The 26,534-nt window shown below is 46.5% G+C and overlaps 1 long non-coding RNA gene across 1 annotated transcript in view; it reads left to right on the top strand.

The window, feature by feature from the left end:
* Positions 1-25,657, top strand: part of LOC144819684 (uncharacterized) — a 45,686-nt gene extending 20,029 nt beyond the window's left edge. Inside the window, exons 2-3 of the long non-coding RNA XR_013607511.1 lie at positions 22,690-22,752; positions 24,558-25,657. This is a non-coding gene — a long non-coding RNA (uncharacterized LOC144819684). The remainder of the gene's footprint in view (positions 1-22,689; positions 22,753-24,557) is intronic.
* Positions 25,658-26,534: the final 877 nt, after the last annotated feature.

Genomic DNA, 26,534 nt, shown 5'->3' with positions numbered 1-26,534 from the left:
TGAGTTTGTGACTAGATACAACTGAAAAAATAGCACAATCTCTGCTCCTTTAGTGATCTAATTAGACTCTGAGAAAGAAGTCCCTTTAGTGAAAGGTTTCCCACTGGCTCAAATATAAGTACCTGATGAGGATGGGTTGTAAGATTTGTTTCAAATGCTGCAGATAGGCCTAAGAGAAAGAGGGCTGCTGTATCGCCCCTATCACCCATCATGCATATGTCATCAGTGGCAGCGATGAGTACTGTTTCTGTGCTGTGGTTATTCCTTAATCCAGACTGACTGGCATCAAGGAGTTGGTGGTAGCTGAGGTGGTCGGTAAAGCGTTTGTTGAATAGCTTCTCAAAGACCATTGCGGGTTTGTAGGAGGGAGATGGCCCTGTAAATGGCAAGCCCAGCTGGGTCTGTGAATGGCTTGTTGAACAGGAGTGTGATGGTGGTGTGTTTTAACAGTGGTGACGGCTGTGTCATGGTGAAGGCACGCCATGCTTCATATTCATTAATTATTTGTACTCTAGATTACCCACAAACAAAAATACTTTAAATGTAAATGCATACATACATTGAGATTACATGTAGTGGTTTCAAATATGACAGTTCCAGTCAGTGCTTTTTCATTGTTTGTCACACAACACAAACTGTGGACCACAACAAATTCCAAAGTCTTTCCCAAGAAAGTATAATAAAGAGAGGCCAACAGTTGGCAGCTAGAAGAGTCAGAAGCATAAGTGCCTGATTTAGAGGAAGGAGCAGAAACAATTTTTCTGCCAACAAATGGCGAGGATATGGAGTAACAGTCAGAGCTGTCGACTTTGGAACTAGGGAGCCAGATTAGAGCCTCAATGTAGTCTCATATTGTGATTGTTGGCACATCACTTAATCTTACTGTGCCTAAAAAACACAAAAATGAATGAGTCATTGTGTAATGTAACTGGTTCTCATGTAAAGAGCCTCAATACATTTGGGTTGAGTTTTTGCTACATATAACTGAAAAAATGGCATACTCTCTGTCTGCTCTTCTGAAGACCTAATTAGAGTCTGAGAAGTCCCTTCAATGGAACGTTTCCCACTGGCACAGCATTTTCAGGCCCTGCCACAGCATCCATTAAGCTGTGGTGCCAACTCTGCCAGAAACGGGGAAACAATATACCTTTAATCTATGTTGACATCTGGTCCGGATGATATTTTTCTTGTGGAATTAAATGTGACAGCTGGAACGAATTAACACATAATCATGAATTTTTAGTACTCTAAATTACACACAAATAAAGATACTTGAAATGTAAATGCACAATAGAATAAACCGAGGTTAGATTTATTAGTTTTAAATAGGATGGTTCCAATCAGTGTCTTTTCATGGTTTGACATATAACTATGAGAAAACCCCTACACATTAAGAAGATTAACTATTTAGTTACTGCAATTGTAACCACAACTTTCACAATATCAACAGTTGGTAATAAACACTCCACCATTCACTGTTTGCACTAGTGGAATTTGTGCCAAGATTTGGACCAGAAATGTCACTCTTTCATTGGTAGAGGCAGTCACTTATGTGGCGAAATATCTGCCGCATTTCCAGAGAATTCATAATGAGGTGAAATTATACCTAAAGTGTCGCCATTAAGTTACATCTGGCACACTGACAAAGGGAGATCCGGTTAGCAAACCTCGAAATCAACATTTAAAGAGGCAAGTATCTGGTGACAAAAGACTCCTTTATTGGAGCGATGAGCCCCTATTTCAAACCCAGTACATCTGTTCTTGGCATCACAGTTGCAATTAGCTATAGTCTGCAGACGCAGGAAAGGTTTAGTAATGATGGATGATAATGTGGTATGGTCTATATGGCCTTTCAATTCCTCTGTAGCAAGATTTTAAGAGCGATCCGTGTATGGAATGTTGCCTCGATAGGTTTATGCTCACTCGCCCACATATACCAGCTCATTTTTTAAGCTTGCCCATAATTCCAGGCAATGAGTTCCCTCAGATTAGGGGTAAATGGTAATGTCTTTTGAATACTCATTTTTGGTCTGCAGGGATATGTTGTGGGTCATGTTTACATAATTGGAGTAGTCCTTAAGCCAAGTAGATAATTTGTATACTTTAGCCATTGACTTAATGGACATTTTAAATTAGTGTAGCCTGATGCTTCAATGAAGTAACAATTTTGTCAGAAAAGCAAGACAATGGTAGATCTTCCCTCCCAGTCTCTACGCATGCAATATCTTTCATGAACATTTCTTTGGTGCCTAACAATGTACGAAAATAGCAAAAACAATGTATAGAAATGTACAGATTTCCCTCAGTTTAAAAAGAGAGCCACAGTTATCATAGACATTTCAATGCATATCAGCAAACCTTGATTGAAAAAAGCCCTCTTCATACCAACAGGAAGCCCAGAATCTTGCTTACCAACAAAGAGTGGTTTACCACATTCCTGATAGTAACTTTGTTGGCAACGGTTGGAACCTTTGAAAGCATATATAACCATCATTAGGATGTGATTTTCTTCAGGTATGAAATCGCACTCTATTGCCAGGGTACACTTGCAGTTTCATGAGCAGCATTGGGGAATAATGGTGTCACAGGGTGATTGACGTATACATTTATGATTCTTTACAATTTTATTGATACATTTGTTTACTAGAATACAACCCAAGTGGGAATTCTAGCCTTAGTAATCAATTTTGGTTCCACCATCTTTTAGGTCAGGCACCAATTTTGCTTCAACCAATCACACTTTTGAGTGCTGAAGAGATCTGACAGGAAAAAACAAATATATTTTCTTAAGGAAATGTTTCGAAAATAGTATCCTGGTGGTTTCAACAAACACAACTACATTCTTCAGAACGTAATAATTCACCATAGAGCTTGTAATTCACACCATGGTGAGTCTCACAAATACATCCTGGTGGAACTCCATTGGCTCCTGTTGCAAGCCCACACCATCTTCAAACCAGCGGGATCATTTATATATCAATCAGTCATAGCATTTGTATAGCGCGCTACTCACCCGGAAGGGTCTCAAGGCGCTGGGGGAGAGGGGTCCATTACTGCTCGAACAGCCAGGTCTTGAGTTGCTTCCTGAAGGAGAGATGGTCCTGGGTCAGCCGAAGGTGGATGGGGAGGGAGTTCCAAGTCTTGGCTGCCAGGTAGGAGAAGGTTCTTCCACCGGCGGTGGCTCTGCGGATGCGTGGTACGGCGGCGAGGGCGAGGCTGGTTGATCGTAGCTGGCGGGTGGGCGTGTAGAAGGTCAGGCGGTCGTTGAGGTACTTGGGGCCCAGATCGTGGAGAGCCTTGTGTGCGTGGGTGAGGAGCCTAAACGTGATCCTCTTGCTGACGGGGAGTCAGTGCAGGTCTCTCAGGTGGACGGAGATTTGGCTGTGTCGTGGGATGTCCAGGACGAGTCGTGCGGAGGCATTCTGGATGAAGTTTGGCTGTGGTTCCGGCGTAGAGGGTGTTCCCGTAGTCCAGTCGGCTGGTGACGAGTGCCTGGGTGACGGTCTTCCTGGTCTCGGTGGGGATCCATCGGAAGATCTTACGGCGCATGCACAGGGTGTTGAAGCACGATGAGGAGACGGCGTTGACTTGTCTGGTCATCGAGAGGGAGGAGTCCAGGATGAAGCCCAGGTTGCGTGTGTGGTCTGTTGGCTTGGGAGTGGTGCCCAGGGCAGGGGGCCACCAGGAGTCGTCCCAGGCGGAGGGCGATGATCCCAGGATGAGGACTTCCGTCTTGTCTGAGTGCAGTTTCAGGCGGCTGTTCTTCATCCACTCGGCGACGTCTTTCATGCCTTCGTGTAGGCTGGTTCTGGCGGTGGCGGGGTCGTTGGTGAGGGAGAGGATCAGCTGGGTATCGTCGGCGTAGGAGATGATGTTGAGGTTGTGTTGGCGTGCGATGGCTGCGAGGGGGCTCATGTAGACGTTGAAGAGGGTTGGGCTGAGTGAAGATCCTTGTGGTATGCCGCAGATGACTTCGGTGGCCTCGGATCTGAACGGGGGAGGCGGACTCTCTGGGTTCTTCCGGCGAGGAACGAGATGATCCACTCCAGTGCCTTCTCTTGGATTCCGATGTTGCTGAGGCGCTGTACTAGGGTGCGGTGGCAGACGGTGTCGAACGCTGCTGAGAGGTCCAGGAGGATGAGGGCCGCTGTTTCCCCGTTGTCGAGCAGGGATCTGATGTCATCGGTGGCTGCGATCAGGGTGGTCTCGGTGCTGTGGTTGGCTCGGAAACCGGACTGCGAGGGATCCATTCGTCTCGAGGAAGGCGGCGAGCTGTCTGTTGACGGTCTTCTCGATGACTTTGGCAGGAAAAGGGAGGCGCGAGATGGGGCGGAAGTTCTTGAGGTCGGTGGGGTCCGCTGTTGGTTTCTTCAGGAGGGCGCTGAGCTCGGGGTGCTTCCAGCTCTCCAGGAAGGTGGCGGTGTGGAAGGAGGTGTTGATGATGTCCCGGAGTTGGGGTGCGATGATGGAGTCGGCCTTGTTGAAGACGTGGTGGGGGCAGGGGTCGGTTGGTGATCCAGAGTGGATGGTGTTCATCGTGCGGGTGGTGTCTTCGGTGCTGACCGGGGTCCAGTTGCAGAGGGTGGTGGTGGTGGGCGTTGGTTCAGCGGTTGGGTGCATGGTTGGTGCGCCGAAGCTGTTGTGTATGTCGGTGATCTTGCGGTGGAAGAACGAGGCGAGTGAGTCGCAGAGGTCTTGCGAGTAGTGATGATGTTATCGGCGCTGGGGTTGGTGAGCTCTTTGACAATGCTGAAGAGTTCCTTGCTGTCGTGGGCGTTGTTGTTCAGTCGCTCTTTGAATGCTGTCTTCTTGGTAGTGCGGATCAGCTGGTGGTGCTTGCGGGTGGCGTGCTTGAGGGCGGTCATGTTGTCTGTGGTCTGGTCGTGGCGCCAGGCTTTCTCGAGGGTGCGGCAGTTCTTCTTGGAGTCCTTGAGTTCATCGGTGATCCAGGGGGCTTTCTTGCTGCCGGGCCTGATGGGAGCGTTCTTTAGTGGTGCAAGGTCATCGGCGCAGGCGGTCAGCCAGTGTGTGAGGTTGCTGGCTGCTTCGTTGGGGTCCGTTGTGCTGGCGGGGGGGTTCTGGCTGAGGGAGGTGGTGAGCTGCTCGGCGGTGATCTTGCTCCAGCTCTGGCGAGGAACCTGTTGTGGGTGGTGGTGGGTCGTGTTTCTTCTGAAGCTGAAGTGGACGCAGCTGTGGTCAGTCCAATGGAGTCCGGTGGAGTGGCTGAAGGAGATGTGCTTGCTGGAGGAGAAGATGGGGTCAAGCGTGTGGCCGGAGTAGTGGGTGGGGGTGTTGACCAGTTGCTTGAGTCCGAGGTTGGCGAGGTTGTCCAGCAGGGTGGTGGTGTTGCTGTCCTTGTTGTTCTCCATGTGGAAGTTGAGGTCCCCTAGTAGGATGTAGTCAGCGTAGGGGAGGGCGTGTGGGCTGATGAAGTCTGCGATGTCTTCGCTGAATTGTGTGCGTGGTCCCGGGGGTCTGTAGATGAGGGTGCCTCTGAGGGTCGTCTTGGGGTCGGTGTGTATCTGGAAGTGGAGGTGTTCGGCGGCGGTGAAGGTGTCGTTGGAGTTGGTCGAGATGCGGATGGTGTTCTTGTGTACGATGGCGATGCCTCCTCCAGTCTGGTTGACGCGGTCCCTCCGGGTGATCTTGTATCCGTCCGGGATGGCTGTGGCGATGTCGGGCGCTGAGGAGGCGTTCATCCAGGTTTCTGTGAGGAAGGCGACGTCTGGTGATGTTGTGTCGAGCAGGTTCCAGAGTTCGACAGCGTGTCTGTGGACGGAGCGGGTGTTGAGCAGGATGCACTTGAGGTGAGTGTTGCTGGTGCTCGGCTTGGCGGGTGCAGTGCAGGTCCGGAGGCAGGTGAACTTGCAGGCTTGGCAGTTGAAGGGTCTGTGGGTGCGTTTCAGGGTGGCTCGGTAGCAGGCGGGGTTCCGTCCGGCGTTGAGTGTGTTGAGGGTGGCGGCGTCGTAAGTCCGTCATGTGGGCTGGTATCTTCGGGGGCCAGGGGTTTTGGCGCTGGGCGCGGTCCAGGCGCGGACGGGCGTAGACGGGCTTGCCTTTGGCGCGCCTTCGGCGCACAATCGGCGCGCCTGCTGCGCGCGTACGCTCTGCGGCCTCCATAAGAGGGGCTGAGGGAGGGAGGAGCAGCTGGGAGGCGGGAGCGGGGTGGCGAATGGGAGCGTCGGGGGGCGGGGCCGCAGGAAGCAGCAGCGGGGAACGAGGGGGAGGTAGACCTCACAACCAGCAGTCATACTTATCCTGCTGACAAGGTCACCATCTCTGGTGGTTCTCTGAACACCTGCACCAAAGATACCATCTGACTTCAGGTTAAGAAGTGTAAAAAAGAAAAACAAATGCTGCGCAAGTCTTTTACATCTACGCGACCAAGATCTGGAAAAACATTCCTGTATCCATCCGAACCATTCAAAAGCTGATCCAATTTAGGAAAGAGTAGAAGACTCACCTCCTTAAAGAACATACATCACAATGCATTAACAGTCCACAACTTAGCTATTACTTGTTAAATGTATGCTTGTGTTTGACCCTCTACAGCACTCTGTTGCCTTTTGGCTAGCTTTGTGCCATAGGCATACATGCATCCATATATCCTTAAAAGTTGCACCTGAATTGACATCACAAACAATTTCTGAGAATTGTGCACTTTTATACATTCCTCACATATGACATAATATTAGGTAACAATTATTAATGCGTTATTTTGAACAAATACATTTCTTTTTGTACCAGGATACAACATATTGGGAGATAAATGTATTTAAAAAAAGAACATTAACAGTTATTTTTACAGTTTTTTAATTAGTAGATTTTAGCTGTGACATATACAGAACAAAATACCAGTGAAACTAGAGAACAGTCAGACATTTCTTGATAGGAAAAGTGCACTCTTCCCTTTGTTAAGTGTGGTGGGTGTATATAAGAATAACAAAGGATTGTCTTTTCATGTAAGTAAGTAAGGGAGTCCAGACGCTCTCCTCCTGGATGTATCCGTCTTGAATAATCATTGTCATGCTTTTCCAGGGCATATAAGTGGTGATTTAGCCTACTACAAACTCAAAGTTGGTAGATCAGATGTTTTCTACATCCGGGCTATCAAAAATGTAGTTCCTTTATCAACCACATTTCCCAATAAAACTACTAGAGGATTGTGGAGAACTGGATATTCGTAATACTTCTAATTGAGGACATGAAGTCACTCCAGAATCCTTCACTGCACACACACAACCATCACATGTGGAAATATGTACCAAATTCCCTGCAACCCCTTCAAAAGGTGTAAGAGCTCCCAAACATAGCCCTTACGTTGACTGTTGTTAGATATCTTTGCATCATTATCTTATATGTGTTTCCTTACATTTAGATCAAATAATGAATTTAGATGTTCTCCGCCAGATTTGTGTCTAAGAGCTGCTGTCAAGAGGTTCCAACTTGAGTTCTGCTGACCATTGCTTAACAACCTTTCATAATTATAGTGTCCCTACATGCCCCTTCTTTTCTTTTTGTGCACAGTGAAACAACATGTATAGGTTCCTCAGCCCCAACTGGCTTCCATTGGCACACTGGCCTCTACTTTTCATAGCCCCATCCTTAAATAGTGCTTCCTAGGGGGTATCCAGTATATTATAGGTATCCCCGATCTGACATGCTTGGCAACAAATTTGGGTCATTCACCACTGAAATCAGGGGAGACAGATAGTTGGTTATTTAGTAGTTATTACTGCCCTTTTCCAGTGTGAAAATGTGAACTTTGTAGACGCAGGCATCCACTGGAGTTTGCATATGGGTGATTTACTCTTTTGTTGTGTCACTCTGTATCAGGGTCTAGCTTGAGGGGTCCGCGTCCACATAATGGCGGGTACCAGTTGGGTTGCCAGACTATATCCACAAACCTCTGGAACTCCCAAGCCCCATTGTACTGATTTGGCTATTCATGGAAATACATGCATTCTTATGAACCTAGTAAATTTGTATGCACTTTATATCCTATATCCTTCCAACAAGCACAACTGTATTCCAAGATATTAACAACTCCTACTCATGAGAGTTGAATAACTCTCTAGTGCGTTGTATATCTCATCTAGATATATCTCACACACACTGTATCACTTAAGGTGGTAGAGAAATTCTCTTCCTCCCTTATAAATCTGTATTTCCCTCTCAAACAGTTGATGGAGCAAGGATTAGCACGTAGAGCGACTTGCTTGTACTCAACCCTCTCAAATAACTCATAACGTTCTAACTAACATGTCTTGTCTAATTAATATTGCATTACATGACATGTCTACCATCTAGGGGAAACTTTCAAATGTGCTTTTACTAACTATAATTCGCTTGCATTAAAATGGCTGCTGCTATGCGGAATTTCCTACTGCGTATGCGTCTGTCATACTCACGTGACATGACGTACTATCTTGCTTGGAGCAAAACTTTTGCTTCTGCTCACTAGAATTAAGATGGCTGCTTTGTGTTACAGCATGCATGAAGCTTGCACTGCTGCTTTTTGCTAAGCTGTTCGTTTTGCCTAAACATTAAACGCAATAGTTAAAATAAATTAATGGGAATAGAGTAGAGATAAGTGGTATACAGTGCATTCATTTATTCTGTGTTCTAAAACTGTTTCTTTTCTATTTTTTGATGTATTACATTTCGGGCCTGGGAGGTGCTGTTTCTCCATTTTGAAACCCGCACTGCGCATGTCAAACTCCAAGATAGAACTAAGTCATTTGTCATTGAACTGAAGCCAAACTTTCATCACACTGGAAGATGCGCCTGGGAACCTAACCTGATGACCTTAAGCAGAAGACAAACTGTTAACATTGTATTTCTATAAGAACATTTAATTGTTGGGTGGAATAATAACGCATGGGAAAATAAATTGATGGGCGGGAACGCTAATTTCAATATCCAGAAGAAAAGTTTCATTTGGTATGGTGTGATGACCTCTCCTCATCCTTTTGCCCAATCAAAATTGTGGATCCTTACACTTGCAACATTGGGGGGTGGTACACTGCCCAGGAAAATAGTATAACTAGAGTAGGCTTAGCTAGTTAATTTGTCCGACTTGTCCGAATAGCTGACCTGTCACTGACCCAACGCACTCAATAGGCCTGTGGTTCCCAAAGTGTGCGCCGCGGCACCCTGGTGCGCCATGAAGGGAAGCCAGGGGCTCCGCGCTGCTGTGCAGGATGTGGGTCTGAGAAAAAAATATAATTATCCTGAAAATGCAGTGAAACTGCGAGCTGACAATTTTGGAGCTGAGGAACTGGGTTTGACCCTCGACATCAGCTCAGAATCCTGTGTCATTCTGGGCAAATCACTTAATCTCCCAGCGCCTACCAAAACAGAATAAATGAATGTATCCTTGTGGAACGTGACTGGTGCTTTTCGGGTCTCCTAGTAACATGGAAATAAAAAAAGTAATGTCAGCTTTTCTGCAAATGACTTGAGATTTTCAGCTCAGCACTCCTGCTGAGTACAACTTCACTATAATAGTTAATCATTTTGTGTAAACTCCTTCTAACCTAATTTTGTTGGTACGCATATGTCATTCCTTAAATAGAACAAGCACTAATGTTTTCTCTAGCAGTGCGTATTTGCTACATTGTCTGGGACCGTTGCAGGTATTGTAAATAATGGTTTAAGTGTTCATGGAACCAAACACAATAGTACCTGTTTTTATTGCTAGGCAAAATAGCCGTAAGTGTTTTCATTACAGCACTGCACTTTTTATTTTTTTGCCATATCAGAACATGATTCAAAATGAAACCTGACGCCTTACGCTTAAAGAATGCAGTAGGAGGAGCATGGGGCCATGTGTTAGGCAGTAAAATAGAATGTATTACCTTCGTATTGTTGCTGCAATAGCTTCAGTCTCCACTCCATGGTAATTCATGGTTATGCTCATCAATTCAATTATGTCTATGCGGGACCTGGGTGCTTCGTCCTACAGTGCAGAATCATACTTCAGATTCTGAGTTGAGAATTATTATTTCTTTGGATGAACTAACTGTTATCTGATTAACTCTGTGTGGCAACTTGTTTGAAACTGGACTCTAACTAGTAAGAGACTAGTAAGTTTAGTAAGGTTATTATTGAACGTATTCCATTTTTTTTCCGGCTATGTGCATTCAACTTAATCGCTTTGGATATTTATTTTGGAAACTTGCTGTTGTATTTGATGTATTGGGTGGGTGCATGATCAGGGGCCTGGTGGAGAGCTTTGGGTGGGTGCAGGGTCAGGTACTGGTGGAGAGCATTGGGTGGGTGGGTGTAGGGTGAGGGGCCTGGTGGAGTGCGTTGGGTGGGTGCATGGTCAGGGGCCTGGTGGAGAGCGTTGAGTGGGTGGGTGCAGGGTCAGGTCCTGGTGGAGAGCATTGGGTGGGTGGGTGCAGGGTTAGGGGCCTGGTGGAGAGCGTTGGGCGGGTGGGGGCAGGGTTACGGGCCTGGTGGAGAGCGTAGGGTGAGGGCAGGGTCAGGGGTCTGGTGGAGAGCGTTAAGCGTGTGGGAGCGGGTTCAGGGGCCTGGTGGAGAGCGTTGGGTGGGTGGGTGCAGGGTGGGGGGTCTGGTGGAGAGCTTTGGGTGGGTGGGTGCAGGGTGGGTGCAGGGTCAGGGGCCTGGTGGAGAGCGTTGGGTGGGTGCAGGGTCAGGGGCCTGGTGGAGAGCGTTGGGTGGGTGCAGGGTCAGGGGCCTGGTGGAGAGCATTGGGTGCGTGCAGGGTGAGAGGCCTGGTGGAGAGCGTTGGGTGGGTGGGTGCAGGGTCAGAGGCCTGGTGGAGAGCGTTGGGTGGGTAGAGGGTCAGAGGCCTGGTGGAGAGCGTTGGGTGGGCGCCTGATGCAGCCGCACTCTGCCAGCTTCTGTCTTTGCCTCACTCCTCGTTGAGCGGTCGTCACTCGTGACTAGTGCATGTTGGAGTGTGGTGTGTTGTCTTTCAGTTTTGTGTTCCTGCTCTGCTCCCTCGAGGAAATCCTCCTGTGAATCCCTTGTGTGGCCTCGTCGTCCTACATATATGGTCCTAGGCGAGAGCCTCAATCTGGTCTCATAAATCCCTCCCAATCTCCACTGTTTCATGTAGGCACACTGTGCACCGCGGACCACACACAGCTTCATATATAGCGCTGTATAAAGCGCCTACTGGTTATACGTCTTCAGAGGCTGTTTATGAATTTATGGTGATGTGAAAAGCCTCTTGCACCGTGCTCTTTGTAATTTTACTACGTCATCTGATTCAATGCTCCCCAAAAGCAGCACAAGGCCCCCTACCAAGTATTTTTTCGCAGTTTCTTATGGCGCAAACTCCACCCGAAGGCATCAGAGCACTTTACATTAGCACCAGTTGCGTTACAGACGGACACATTCATTTTTAGGCACGGGGAGTCCATCATGCTTTTGAAATGGTTCCATTGTTCCAGGTGGCAGCCCCCTCCATTGGGTGGGAAGGGTGCAAGGGGGTGGCCGAGAAGGGTGCAAGGCAGAGGGGAAAAGGGTGCAAGGCAGAGAGGAGAAGGGTGCATGGTAGAGAGGAGAAGGGTGCATGGTAGAGAGGAGAAGGGTGCAAGGCAGAGAGGAGAAGGGCGCAAGGCAGAGGGGAGAAGGGTGCAAGGTAGAGAAGGGTGCAAGGAGGAGGGGAGAAGGGTGCACGGCAGAGGGGAGAAGGGTGCAACGGGGAGGGGGAGAAGGGTGCAAGACAGAGGGGAGAAGGGTGCAAGGTATAGAAGGGTGCAAGGCAGAGAGGAGAAGGGTGCAAGGCAGAGGGGTGAAGGGTGCAAGGTAGAGAAGGGTGCAAGGCAGAGAGAAGAAAGGTGCTAGGCAGAGGGCAGAAGGGTGCAAGGCAGAGGGGAGAAGGGTGCATGGCAGAGGGGAGAAGGGTGCACGGCAGAGGGGAGAAGGGTGCAAGGCAGAGGGGAGAAGGGTGCAAGGCAGAGGGGAGAAGGGTGCAAGGCAGAGGGGAGAAGGGTGCAAGGCAGGGGGGAGAAGGGTGCAAGGCAGAGAGGAGAAGGGTGCAAGACAGAGAAAAGAAGGGTGCAAGGCAGTGGGGAGAATGGTGCAAGGCAGAGGGGAGAAGGGTGCAAGGCAGAGGGGAGAAGGGTGCAAGCAAGAGAGGAGAAGGGTGCAAGGCAGAGAAAAGAAGGGTGCAAGGCAGTGGGGAGAATGGTGCAAGAAAGAGGGGAGAAGGGTGCCAGGCAGAGGGGAGAAGGGTGCATGGCAGAGGGGAGAAGGGTGCAAGGAAGAGGGGAGAAGGGTGCAAGGCAGAGGGGAGAAGGGTGCAAGGCAGAGGGGAGAATGGTGCAAGGTAGAAAAGGGTGCAAGGCAGAGGTGGAGTAGGGTACATGGGGGAGGGGGAGAAGGGTGCAAGGTGGAGGGGAAGAAGGGTGTAAGGCAGAGGGGACAAGGGTGCAAGGGGGATGGTGATGAAGTTAAAAATGTGCCCCCCCTCACGTAAACTTCCTCACGTAAACTTCTTGTAACGCCACAGAGCTCCTTGAGCCTTTCTCTAGCCTGGTTACTTTTAGTGGGAGTGCTTTATGCATTGCGATGTACTTTATAAGATCTTTGTGATTGCAAATAAAGTTTTATGACAGTGATGGCTACTCTCTGAATCCTTCATCACGTCTAGACTTGATTCTTCATGTAGACCAGTGGTTCCCAAAGGGTGCGCCACGGCACCCCGGTGCGTGGGTAAGAAAATGGTGGGGAGCCACGGCCAACTGCCAATTAGGTCAAGGGAGCCACGGGTCAAAAAAGTTTGGGAACCACTGCAATAGGCGATCGAGAGCAGAGGTGTAGGCGGAGCACTCTGTCAGTATAATCGATAACCCAATCGGGGTTACTGGGAAGGGAGATTCGAAGACCCAATCGGGGTTTGGCTGTTGGCTGCAGAGAAGGTGCAACGCAGGCGTAGCACGTTAGCTGTGGGTGCCAGTCTTAGCCTGAGGTGGTCCTGTACTGATCCAATTTGGTCTGTACCTGTCCTGATTCTGGTTTGCACCTATTCTTTCCTGCTGGCACCTGCACTTTGGGGTTCTGTTCTTTGACCCAGCCCGTGGCCAGGGTTGGTCTTCACACCATTCTAGGTAAATATAATTAATGTGGGTTTGTCATTGTACTGTTTTCCTTTTTCTACCTTCCCTATGTCTCAATGCTTGATGAAAGTTTCTCATTCTATCTTACCTTAATCATATTTTTGTTGATTGATCAAGTTTCAGTTAATGTAGTATGGACACTGACATTTAATAATTTACATAGATAAAGAGTTTAAACTTTTCCCGAGTCTGTGGTTATTTTTATGAGTGCAAATTGTTTATATTACTACATATTATGCTAACACCCTTGATCCTTTAGGACTCTAGGTACTGATGACTAGGATTGGTAAGTCAAATGGTATAGATCCTGAATGGTAAAACAAACATTTTGATATGAGTGTAGGTTTACCTGTTCATTTGGTATATAGTTTTAATGGGCCTAGGTGAGTATGGTAAGACGGGCAGGTGAACCTGCGCTCTATCACAGTTTAGGGAACTTATTTATTCTATTTTTTCACTTTTTTTGTAATTAGCATTGCGTTGGTCACACATTTACATTCATCCGATTAAGCGGGTGGGTGTATGTAGACCACAGTAGTCACAGTGCTAACTAGGGGGCATGAATACCCCATCTCTTCTGACTCTCTGCTAGTCTAGCAGAGCAATGTTGGTCATATATAAATATTTAGGAGTTTTATAAATGGTGGTCCCACTGGTATGGCTGGCATATTTCCCAGTGTGTGGGAGTCATTACTAATTGATAGGTTTCGCATGAGACAGCACACATGCTCTGGTACTTGAGACCATCTATTGTTTCTTTAAAAAAAGACCTCTAAAAAGGGGCGGTTAGCCCATTCATTACTTACCATTCTTTACTTCATTGACGCTCTTATTTTCTTCTTTTTCATTGGTGAACATGTGTTTGCTCATGTCTGTTTCACTTCGTCTCTGTGTTTTTGTTTTCCTCCCTGGAGCATAGACCAAGTACTGATTGATTTCTAGATTAGTGTTCCATGCTGTGTGTGGTACATTTGTTTTCTAAGGATGTATTGTTTGTTTGTATTTTCTTTTTACACATGCCTATGCTATTCTATATCATTATTTTAGCTGCTTTAATGCCCCTTCATTTTTGCTTTTTCAACTTGAGCCCTCTGTGCTCCTCGCTCATTGTGTGCTTTCCAGATTTTTCAAGACTTCACTTTCCAGTAAGAATCTTTTCTCTGGCCAGTCTTATCGAACCTGCATAACAACACAACATCACAGTTTATAAAATGTTAATAAAGTTGAATGTTGCAGCATTCAATAAGGCTGTGTTTGTTTATGTCTCATCCTCATGTTGGTCGCATTCCATGCAATGCCCTTTTCCTTCCCAATTTTGGGAAAGCCAACGAAAGTTACATGTTTTAAGATTGTACCTACTGGTGACATCCGTGCTTACATAAATGAATGTGTATGCGTTCTGTTAGCAGTTCATATGTTCTACGTCTCAATAACACTCCATACCAAAGTCATACTATAACATACTTTACAATAAGACCATTACATACCACTCTATACTGTTCTATACAGCAACAGACCATAGCATGCCATATTATACAATAAAAAACCCTACCACACTATGGCATACCATACCATACTATACAATAACAGTCCATAACATACCATACAATATAATGAGAGTCCATACCATATAGTACCATATTATACAATAATAGGCATGCACAATAACATACCATACAATAACAGCCCATACCATACCATACTATAAAATGGCAGACAATAGCATACTATACCATAGCATACCATATTATACCATACAGTACCATACTTACATACCATACCATACTATACCATACAATACCATACCATATAATGCCATACCACATAATTACAGGCATATCAGACTATCCAATCAAGTCACCCTCGCCTCTTTTTACCTCAAGTGACTCTCGGCTACCTTTACCTCTACCCTTCCCTGAATCCTCAAGTCACCCTCACCTCTCCTTACTTCTACCCAACCCATCAAACCTAAAATAGTTTTTTTTAAATATCATAAAATGTATGTTTAATAAAATGTATAGTATTAAAAAATAATACGTACCTGCATGGTAAAGTACTGGGTGATAAAGGTCCTGTGTGGTAACGACTGCAAGGTAAAGGCTGTTTCTCCTCAGACAGGACACAACTGTTTTGGGGCCCTGTTGGTTGTACATCCTTCAGTATGTGTGCGAGCACCTTCACCTCTTTGACAGCCTGCCCCCTCCTTCCCTACACCTTATACTTTAGTTCTCACCTGTGATAGCAAAAGCACTATCACTTGCAAGACATTATGTTTGGTGAAGAGTCAACCGAGCCTATCAGCAAGATCTCAGTCTTGTGATATTTACATTAAAGACATTGCATGTGCATTTAGTGCCAGACGTATGTCAGGCAGGTAACCTTTGACGGTGAGGTAGATTAGGGTATTAGCCTTACGTAGATGATGAACCTATGCTGTCCGTGATGAACCTATGGTGGTGGTGATGAACCTATGCTGTCGGCATGTAAACACAGATCAGAGGGGCATGTTAAGTTGAATAGGACTGAGGAGAGAGTTGCTACTTGATAATTGCTGGGGGAGATTGCTTTTGAGAGAATATGACTTAGTTGCATTTTCAGTGAATAACTGTTGAACAAAGACACAAACCAACCCTGCAGGTGTGTGTTCTGAATATCGACCCCTGAATATCGATAGGGTGCAATATTGATGACTACATTTCGGGGGGGAAAAATAACGACAGGTAAGTCTAGAATCCTTCTACCTAAGTACCTACATGGTACACATATCTTCAAGCTATGTAGCTGTAGAGATAGCAATAGTAAATCTAATTTCCCTATATTCACTTTCCATTAGGTATTTTGTCTATCGATTTCGATATTCTCCAACAAATACTTTGAAGTGTCGATCATGATTTTATGTTGATTGGGAAAAACGGTGGGGCATATTATCAAGGACAGGCGATACATTATCAGCAGGAAACTGCTACTTCTATTGTTGCTGAGTGGATCATGGAACCATGGTGCAAAAATGGAACTCTGCATTCATACAACACCATTTGCAAAGTATCAGTTTAAAGAGAAGATGCATGCATTGATGCTTTAATGACCTGATAACTCATGAAAGCGCTCAATTCGGGTAAAATAGCTGCCAATTATCCCAGTGGAGATGGGTGGGAAAGCACTTAACTTAAAACCTCATCAGACCTTAAATGTAATAGTATTATCATTAAAAGTAGTGATTGGCATCTCGTATCATTATTAATGTGGACACATTTAAAAAAAACATACAGTTTCATTTGCACTCATTTCGCTGAGAGAAAACCATAGCTTTAATACACGAGGCCTGAATAGGTGACTTCACGTGAATAGGGACCAAGTTGAGAGCCAAGAGCCCCTTTACAAAAGCATTTTTTTTCTCAATAAAGCAGCGTATTTGTACAGTTTCATCACAGCACCTTGAGACCACAAGCACCCCTCCAACACATGAATAAAGATGATGTAACCATATATTAGACTTCAAACATAGTTGCCGATCTTAGAGTGCCCGTTTAATGCAATGTGGCAGTTATTTAAAATTACACAGAGGTTCTTCGGTCAGCAACAGCCTCAACTCAGTTAGATTACATTTTTCAAACAGTAGTAGAGTTAACAGGGAAACTGATTTGCTTGTTCCGTTTTCAGAATGTGTCTTACATCCTGGCACTGTGAGCATCATTTGGGTCTAGTAGCCTTCTGTATCTCATTGGCAGTCCATATGATGATGTCACTGCACCAATTTAAAAAAAGCTGGGGAACAGCTTGCAAGAATATTGACAATTGTACAGACATGAAGCGCCTCATTTACAAGAAATGACACATCGCCACATCAGTGATGTGTCAAAGTAACTTCCGAAACGCTACGTCATTTTTAATGACCATGTATGCACCATATTTACAGTATGGCTGACCATGGTGTGAGCTTTGGGGCTTCGTGAAAAAAGAATTATGCTGGTTGCGGGCGTTCTGGCGCAGCAAAAACTAACATGTCAGATGGAAAAGTGTTGTAAGGCAGATTTGCGTCACGAAACGTGACCCAAGGCAGATTTGTGTCACGAAACGTGACCCAAACCACTTTAGCATCACTTTTCACTGTGTGTGACTTGAAAAAAGTATGAAAAAGGACGTAAATTAACCTCTTCCAAGTTCATGACGAGCTCAGCTCATCATGAGTCACAGTGGAGCTGTGCTCATAACGAGCTGAGCTCGTCATAACGGCCGCGGCCCGCCCACGTACGCCTAATTCCCCACCTGTGCGGGAGAATTAATGAGTGGGCAGGTCTGTGACGAGCTCAGCTCGTCATGAGCACAGCTCCACTGTGAGTCATGACGAGTGGAGCTCGTCATGAGCACCGCTGGGCCGCGGACCCCGCCCCCCCGCACCATGAGGGAATTACCCCAGCTGCCAAGGGGTTAAAAGAAAATTGGCACACTTCACAGAAGGCAGCCATGGAGCGGGGAGAAAAGACCAGCAGCCAGAACAACAAGCCCAATAACCTCAGCACCAGCCAGGATGTCCAGACGACTCCCAGACGAAGAGAAAGAGGAAGTGCAACTTCTCTGAGGAGGAGAATGAGATCCTGATCAAAGAGGTGACAGACTACCAACACCAACTATTTGTCACCTCAATATTGCCTTTAGGAAAGAAAAAGGCAATTTTGGCCAAAGGCAACAGCGTGGGACAAGCAAAGAGGACAGTAACTTACTATGAAAAATGCTGGCATTACATAAAGCGCAGGACGAAGGAGAAACTGGCCAACAAGCTGAAGGTAGCAATACAGACCAGAGGAGGAAGTTCAGGGCAACAGGAGGAGCTGGATGTCTTTGAAGAGCTGGTGCAGCTGTCAACTCAGAAGGGTTGGTGGCACGAGTTCCAGGATATGACAGTGCAGCCCATGAGGAAGAACATGACCTACAGGGTAAGTCACCACAAGGGGCAGTGTGGGCAAAATGGTCATGTCCTGCAGTGCAGCTAGCTAAGCAGCGGTGCTCCACTGCGCTGTGTGCAGGGCAAAGAACAGGTATGTGGGTCATGTACCATTAAGCATCACATTAATGTAAGTCCCATTGCCCTGTTACATTTTGTACATTTTGCATAACTCACTCAAGCTCCATCATGTTTCTCCCTTCCATGTGTGAAGTGCAGTCACCCCTGTAGGCTGGGACTTGTAGTTGTATGTACAACATGAGTCACCAGAACTACAAAGTTCCACAATATCAAGCAAAAAAATGGGGCCTCGGTTACAAGAGGCCTGTGTTGCCGGACCCTCACTTTTAATGACACTCCAGTGGCACAGGCCTATCATTCATGTTCATGAGGAAACGAAAAGCCACCCTGCATAGCCTTAAATGGCCTCATAGGTATGGATTAAGGCAAAGCAGTGCTAAGTGCTGCCTTGCCTTACACTACATCCACGTGGCTTAGCATAGACTCACAGAAATGGGTTTGCACTGTGAACCTCCAGGAACGTAATGAAAAGTGACATTCTGAGGGCACACTGGACATGTAAATAACCACCTGGGTGTATTGGGTGGGTCAATGCAAGTGATGCACACCAGAGGTCTATGTGTGTTGAAACTTAAGATCGTGTGTGTGACCCTGGTGGGCCTCTGGTGGTGCAGTGCATTTTAGGCACTGGCTGAGAACGCACTGAGCACCACCAGAATGTCAGTAAAAGTGACGTTCCATGGCGCACAAAGTCTTGTAAATGTGGGCCAAATGTCTCACCATGCCATAAATGTCAAAGCCGGAGGATGTGAAACAGGGATCGGTCAAGACATAGGAAGAACTAGTTTCCCACCACAAAGTCCTCGAGTTAGGGATGGAAGAAGGCTGAGGTGTATGGGCCCAGTTATGTGGCAAACCTGGGTGCATGAAACCAATTACAGCACTGCTACCATGTGGGGTTCAGGTTGACCCAGAGCCCTAGAAAACAGGCTGGCATGTCAGTTCATTGGATATAGGCACACATATTGTTGGTGTTGTAGGCACATGTGGGATCTGGGTTCCATCAGTGTGTGGCAGTAAGTTGTATCCCTAGTTCAAAATAAGAATTGTGCATAATCAAAAAAGGGAACGCCACATCAAAAAAATCACAAGAATATATATAGGTGCTGGAGAATTGTGGAGAACTTTCAATACACATGCTGTCTTATTGACGTCATTTTGATAACATAGAGGTTATTATTTTTGTGCTCTACCAGCTTGCCACAAAGAAAACAAGCTCAGTTGATTCCATTTTGGCTCAGATCTTTCCATATTTATATCAATGCAAGCTGGCCTCTCCCACACATTCAGGGAAGAGAGAGAAAGGGATAACTGCTACTGATGGTCGGCAAATAAGCAAGTTAGCCATGAGTGGGGAGGACTTTCTTCCCATTGCCCGTGCATTCATTTTTAGGTCTCGGCTAGTAACGCGCTGAAAGCGCGTTCTCTCCAGAGAACTATAGTCGGCGTCTCAGCAGTCTGAGAACGCAGAAGGGAGACAAGACCTGGCCGCGCGCAGCGTTTTCCCATAGGATAACGTTGTGCGCGCGGGCATGTCTTGTGTCCACAGCTGCATGGCATACCGGATCGCGTCGCGCGCCTCTCTGGAATGCAGGGGGAGTCTGCAGAGAGGCGTGCGGCGCTGCTAAAGAGGCTGACGTCCGACACAGCTTAAAGTGCACAGCTACGAAAACGGTTTACTTACAGTTTTATAACATGAATGATTTTAGAACATGTATGCAAATATACCTGTAAATACAAACATAACTCCGCATCAATGTGCAGTGAGTAACAGTGCACGTGATCATACAATGCCAACGAGGCATTCTGGTGACAACCAACACGTCTGATTGCAAGTAGGTTCCATCTTTCTAAGACAGCATCAGAGGACCCTGACACGCAGTATCCTTTTGGTGAGAACAAAAACTAGCGCCCAATTTAGCTGTGCCCAGTTTAAAACCGCAGAAGAATTGAAAAGCCACACTGGCCCTGCCAGGAATCCAGTTTGTCACTTTCAGCTCGCGCAGATGTGATCTGACACGTTTAACTCGCTGAGCACACATATATAAACTTTGATATATAGACGCCTGCACCCTCTTCTTGGCACTAGACCGCTGCTGCCCGTATAGCATGGTTTGTGTACTGCCTCCTTCCAGTTAGCGGCCAGAGGCTCCAGGTTGACGATGGCTGAGTAACATTGCCGAACTCAAGGGACAAGGTCTTCGATTAAAAAAACCTCCGTTCGGAAAAGTGCACCTTGAAGTCCATTTCGACACCACCACTCCCATGCACACACAGACACCACCACTGCCATGCACACACAGACACCACCACTGCCATGCACACACAGACACCACCACTGCCATGCACACACGGACACCACCACTGCCATGCACACACGGACACCACCACTGCCATGCACACACGGACACCACCACTGCCATGCACACACAGACACCATCACTGCCATGCACACACGGACACCACCACTGCCATGCACACACGGACACCACCACTGCCATGCACACACCGACACCACCACTGCCATGCACACACGGACACCACCACTGCCATGCACACGCGGACACCACCACTGCCATGCACACACGGACACCACCACTGCCATGCACACACGGACACCACCACTGCCATGCACACACGGACACCACCACTGCCATGCACACACGCACACCACCACTGCCGTGCACACGCGGACACCACCACTGCCATGCACACACAGACACCACCAATGCCATGCACACACGGACACCACCACTGCCGTGCACACACGGACACCACCACTGCCATGCACACACCGACACCACCACTGCCATGCACACACGCACACCACCACTGCCGTGCACACACGGACACCACCTCATTATGCAGGAGCTGCGCCTCTCGCCCCGTTATGATGTGTCGGGGGCGTAAAAGAAAAATGTTATTACATCGCAACACCTGCCCGTATAGCATGGTTTGTGTACTGCCTCCTTCCAGTTAGCGGCCAGAGGCTCCAGGTTGACGATGGCTGAGTAACATTGCCGAACTCAAGGGACAAGGTCTTCGATTAAAAAAACCTCCGTTCGGAAAAGTGCACCTTGAAGTCCATTTCGACACCACCACTCCCATGCACACACAGACACCACCACTGCCATGCACACACAGACACCACCACTGCCATGCACACACAGACACCACCACTGCCATGCACACACGGACACCACCACTGCCATGCACACACGGACACCACCACTGCCATGCACACACCGACACCACCACTGCCATGCACACACGGACACCACCACTGCCATGCACACGCGGACACCACCACTGCCATGCACACATGGACACCACCACTGCCATGCACACACGGAGACCACCACTGCCATGCACACACGGACACCACCACTGCCATGCACACACGCACACCACCACTGCCGTGCACACACGGACACCACCACTGCCATGCACACACGGACACCACCAATGCCATGCACACACGGACACCACCACTGCCGTGCACACACGGACACCACCACTGCCATGCACACACCGACACCACCACTGCCATGCACACACGCACACCACCACTGCCGTGCACACACGGACACCACCTCATTATGCAGGAGCTGCGCCTCTCGCCCCGTTATGATGTGTCGGGGGCGTAAAAGAAAAATGTTATTACATCGCAACACCTCGCAAGTTGTGTTTTTAAAAATATTTTTTATCCTTTTTACGGTTTGTGGCATATTGAATTTTACATTGTGTTATTTTATTAACCTATGTCCTGTCCCGCCCCCCCCCCACTTCAAATAAGGCATACAATCTACAACATATCACTCTGCACTGCTACAAGTTAAACACTTGTGGTCATTGACTATGTCTGTTGACTTCCATTACAAAGGCGTAGCGAACAAGGCCTATATTTATTCAGCACAGCAAAACTAGCACTCTATATTACTGGCAACTTTGCTTGGCATAAGCAACAGCTAACCATTCACAAACAATGTTTATATACCAATTGCAAATAAAAAAAAAGTTAATGCAAAGCATTGTCATTTACAATTCCAGTAACTCAAACTTTAATGCTGCGAGACCTATTGCATTGCAAATGCTTGTTACTCTCCTAATCTTCCTGTTTCCCCCTGATTTACTAAATGTGCACAGACCTGACGGTCCTCTCTATCCTGTTAGGCTGTACCTCCAACATAACAAGGTACTGTGACTTACATTGTTTTGACTACTGCCCCCTTTTTAAATTCATAAAACAATGCGCTCGCTACAGTCCACCTTGATAACTTTTTATAAGTACCTCACAATACTGTTACTAAATGGACTATAATATTAGCAAGACAGTTACAGCCATTTTTAACACTTTTTCCATATACCTTTACCTCAGCATTGACAAAATATATGCTTCAGTAGGTGCCTTTTATCATATTGCTCATAGGGTACAATTGGAAGGACACAACTCTATTTGTATGATGAATGATGCCTTGGCATACCTCCGAACTCTCTGTACAAGATTTCTGATAATTTGGTATGCCCCTTTTTTGCAATTCTGTCTGTTTTTTCTTCTCTTCTTTTTAGGCTACTTCATTGGGCCCCAATTGTGTTACATCCAAATAGATTAACCACCTGAGCAACATACATGTAAGTTAATTACTTACCTAGGCTACTAACGGCTGAAACATGTTGACTTAATACAGTAAATGAGTAGGATTACTAACACATCCTAGTAGCATCGCCCTCTTTTTAACCTTACTTCATGCACTTTTTACTTTCATTAAATACACTTTTTGGTACAGCAGATCATTTTAATTCACCTACACCGCACTATTGTCATAGCAACTTGGTTTACCTCCAGGATGAGGTCTTTCCACCTGAAGAATGGGACACTCAGGTGGAATAGGTCCCTATGAGTATGCTAACCACAAAATCATTCTAGCAGAGAATAAATATGCTGCTTCTGAGGTTGAATACATGGTTGAGGGTCTTCAACTGAGTCCTCTGCAATTTTCAATCATATATATATATATATATATATATATATATATATATATTATTTTGATTTTTTGGGTTTGGGGTTCACTTTTTTTGATTATTCACACTTACGTTGGAGGTGAAGTGAACTACTAATCCTTACCTCTGCCTCCCAAATTGATTAATGCCACAATATGAATTGCCAGAGGAGACATGTACATATACAAGTCAGTGGGCCTGAGTCAAACAATGTGTGATACTCTACTCTTGCAATAATGAAATGGGGCGTGTGTCAGTGCTGGCAATCTACATTGCTTGACTGAGCCCACCCCCTCAGAGTTGCTACACTGTGCTCACTGTTCACTAATATGGAGTCAGCTGTGTGTGTTATGAACTCACATGAGTATACACCAATAGAATAAACATAATAAGAACATGCACTCACACATTCCTTCAGTGTATCAAGGTTGGAAGCTGTGAAGGGGTGTGCAGGATATGTGTGAAATACAGAACCCCCGGCCAAATGCATTCACAATGTGCATGCAAGACAGCACAACAAGGCAGAGTGCCATGTTGTACTGTGTGAAAGGCAGACTGCAGGTACATAAATAATTGTGTCCTAAGCCACATCACTTTCGCTAGAGAAAAGGGCTGAATACAGGTGACAGGAAATGCAGGCTCCCTGGGGATTAGGTGCATAGTTGTGGTGTCAATACGTCCAAATACATTGGGACATATTTACAAGCCCAGTGCACCACCAGTACTTCACTTTTAACGATGTTGTGACCATTCACTGGGCTTACCCATATCTACAAGGCCATGTAAAGCCCTCCTGCAAGGCTTTTCATGGCTTAGTAGATATGGAGTGAGGCAACGCAGCGCAAATTGCTGCATTGCCTCACACTGCGATCGGGAGGCATACCATGGGCCTTATGGTGGGTGTCCCCAGGTAACACCCATGGCATTTAGCACATTCCCAGACTTACAACAGGCTGGAAACCTGGGAATGCATCAATATACGATGCATCCCCAGGGGAGGTGTAGAGGAGGTGCAACGCAGGTAAATAGCTTTATTTCTCCTTGTTTTTACCTCTTCCTATGTGTGCTGCATTCAGCAGCACAAACAGAAAGAGTAAATTGCCTCTATAGATTGTTTTTTTGCAGGTACGTGCCCCTTCCTGCACAAAAACATTAATCCCTTCAACGCAGTCATCCTTGCACCATGGTGCAAGGATGACTGCATTGGTGCATGACAGACATTTGTGACCCACGCTATGGAATAAGACAGGAATGTGCTGTATCTCTTAAAAATGTGGCATTCATGCCCTTTTCTTTCAACATAGGGCAGCACAGCAGGAAGGCTAGCAATGCTGCCCTATGCCAAAAACTTGTATAGGATGCCCGGAATGTCAACCTTTTAACTCATGTAAACAACTAACAAGTATCACCATCAACATAAATATTTTCAATTCTAGAGGATGAAACACCAACTCCTTACCAGCTGCATATCCTGGAAGTGGATCCTGATAAGGATGACAGACTGCCAACCTTCGACCAATACACCCTCTAGCAAATCCTGGACTCCATTCAAACACCATCTCTGGTTGCCAGAAGGGACAACAGCATTGTGGGGTCTCCAGAAGATCTGTGTCTCACCCACCAAACATCACTTTCCAGTCCACCCTGAGCTCAGGACTCCGAGGACCCTCAAACAGTCTTCCAACATCGTGTGGTTGGAGTCCAGCAGAAGCTGGTCAATAAGGTGTGGGCGGCGATGGAGACCGTGGCGGGCACTCTAAAAGAAGTCTGTAGGTGCCTCAGTCCCAATAAGGACACCTCAGAGACTGAAGAAGGCACCTACCCTCCATGTCTGACATTGCTGGTGTCATGAGGCAGAGGCATGAGCAAATGTCCTGACAAAGTGGCACCAGCAAGGTTGTCAACCAGCTAGGGGCAATACACAACATCCAGGAGTCCATGGAGCGGAGGCAGGTCTTCTACATAGCAGCAATGGGTGCCTTCCCCTGCAATGTTCCTAATGTGCTGGCAAGCCAGTAGGTCCGTCTCAGTGCTTTTCTGCCTTACTTGTTGGCACAGGGAAAAGATGCTGGGAACAGGGATATACATCTTCAGCCCCTGATGTGTGTGCGCTTCTGTCGGTTTCAGAACCTTCAACAGCACCCTCATGGGAGGCAACACACACCTCAGAGGAGGAAGATGTGGACTGCAGCTCTTCACAAAGAACATCTACCCTATAGCCTATATCTGTGCCACATGGCCAGTTTCTCCAATGATCTGTGCTTATGGCCATGCCAGTGTACCTCTCAACAGGTACTGTCCTCCGTTTTCTTGCATACCTGGTGATTTCATCCATGTGTGGACTGTCAATGTGGACTTTCTTTCCTAATGGCAATTTGATCCTCCTCCCCACTGTAACACTCCTCTCCTCAACATGTACCATGACACGTATCCCCCATGGCCTCTGTCTGGACATCCAATGGCTCACACACTATGCTGGGGTTGTTGCTTCAAGGACTGCCACTTGTTCCTTGGTTCATGTGTGAATAAAAGCACTTTCTGGAATCAGCATGTTGTATTTCTGGATATGATTGGATTAAGTAGACTATGGTGGATGTGCAGATTCTTAAGACACTACATAACATCTAAAGGAAAATGGGTTTGTGCGACTCAGGGGTAAACATGCACAGTCCATGCGAAATAGTTTATGGATTCCCATTGTGTTACTAAACTAGCAAGTCGTTTCCCAAGGTCACATGCATGAAGTGCAACAATTGTCAATCAGTCAATGGTAAGTCTGGTGGTTGTTTTTACCCAGGTGGGTGATACTTCCATGCATACTAGCCTACAAACACCAATGATGCAACTACAAAATGGTGCTATGGAGAGTGTGTAAGTGGCTGCCATCAGTGTGTCAACAACACATCCTAAATCAGTCACAATGGTTTGACTCTATCATACGTACAATACATTTAGCGTCACATACACACACGGTGCTATGTTAGATTAATACCTGTTTTGGGCTGTTTGTCCATTCACAGCAAGAGGGCCACTTACAGTGACCAATCAGGTTGGAAGATCCTTTAAGTGACTCCATTGCTAACTTGAAATGCTCTACTCCTTAGTAACACGTGTATTCGAACAATGGCAGGAACTCCTAAAGCATGTGCTTAACCCAACCTAAGCAGATGTCACAACTGGCAAGATGTAAATTAGTTAGCAGCAGATTTTATTTTACATACACTTTCAATCTTAACATCTAAAAACTAAAACCTACACTAATTATATCTATCTAAACTATGCATAAACTGACCTATTTTAACTTACCTACACTATCCTACCTTAAAACTAACCTAACCTACTTACCCTTAACTTAGCCTAAACTATACATATAACATAACATAACAGAGAGGTTAACATCGAGCCCCCACCCC

Source organism: Lissotriton helveticus, chromosome 2_1, assembly GCF_964261635.1.
Source record: "Lissotriton helveticus chromosome 2_1, aLisHel1.1, whole genome shotgun sequence".
NCBI lineage: Eukaryota > Metazoa > Chordata > Amphibia > Caudata > Salamandridae > Lissotriton > Lissotriton helveticus.
This window is presented reverse-complemented; position numbering and strand designations above follow the sequence as displayed.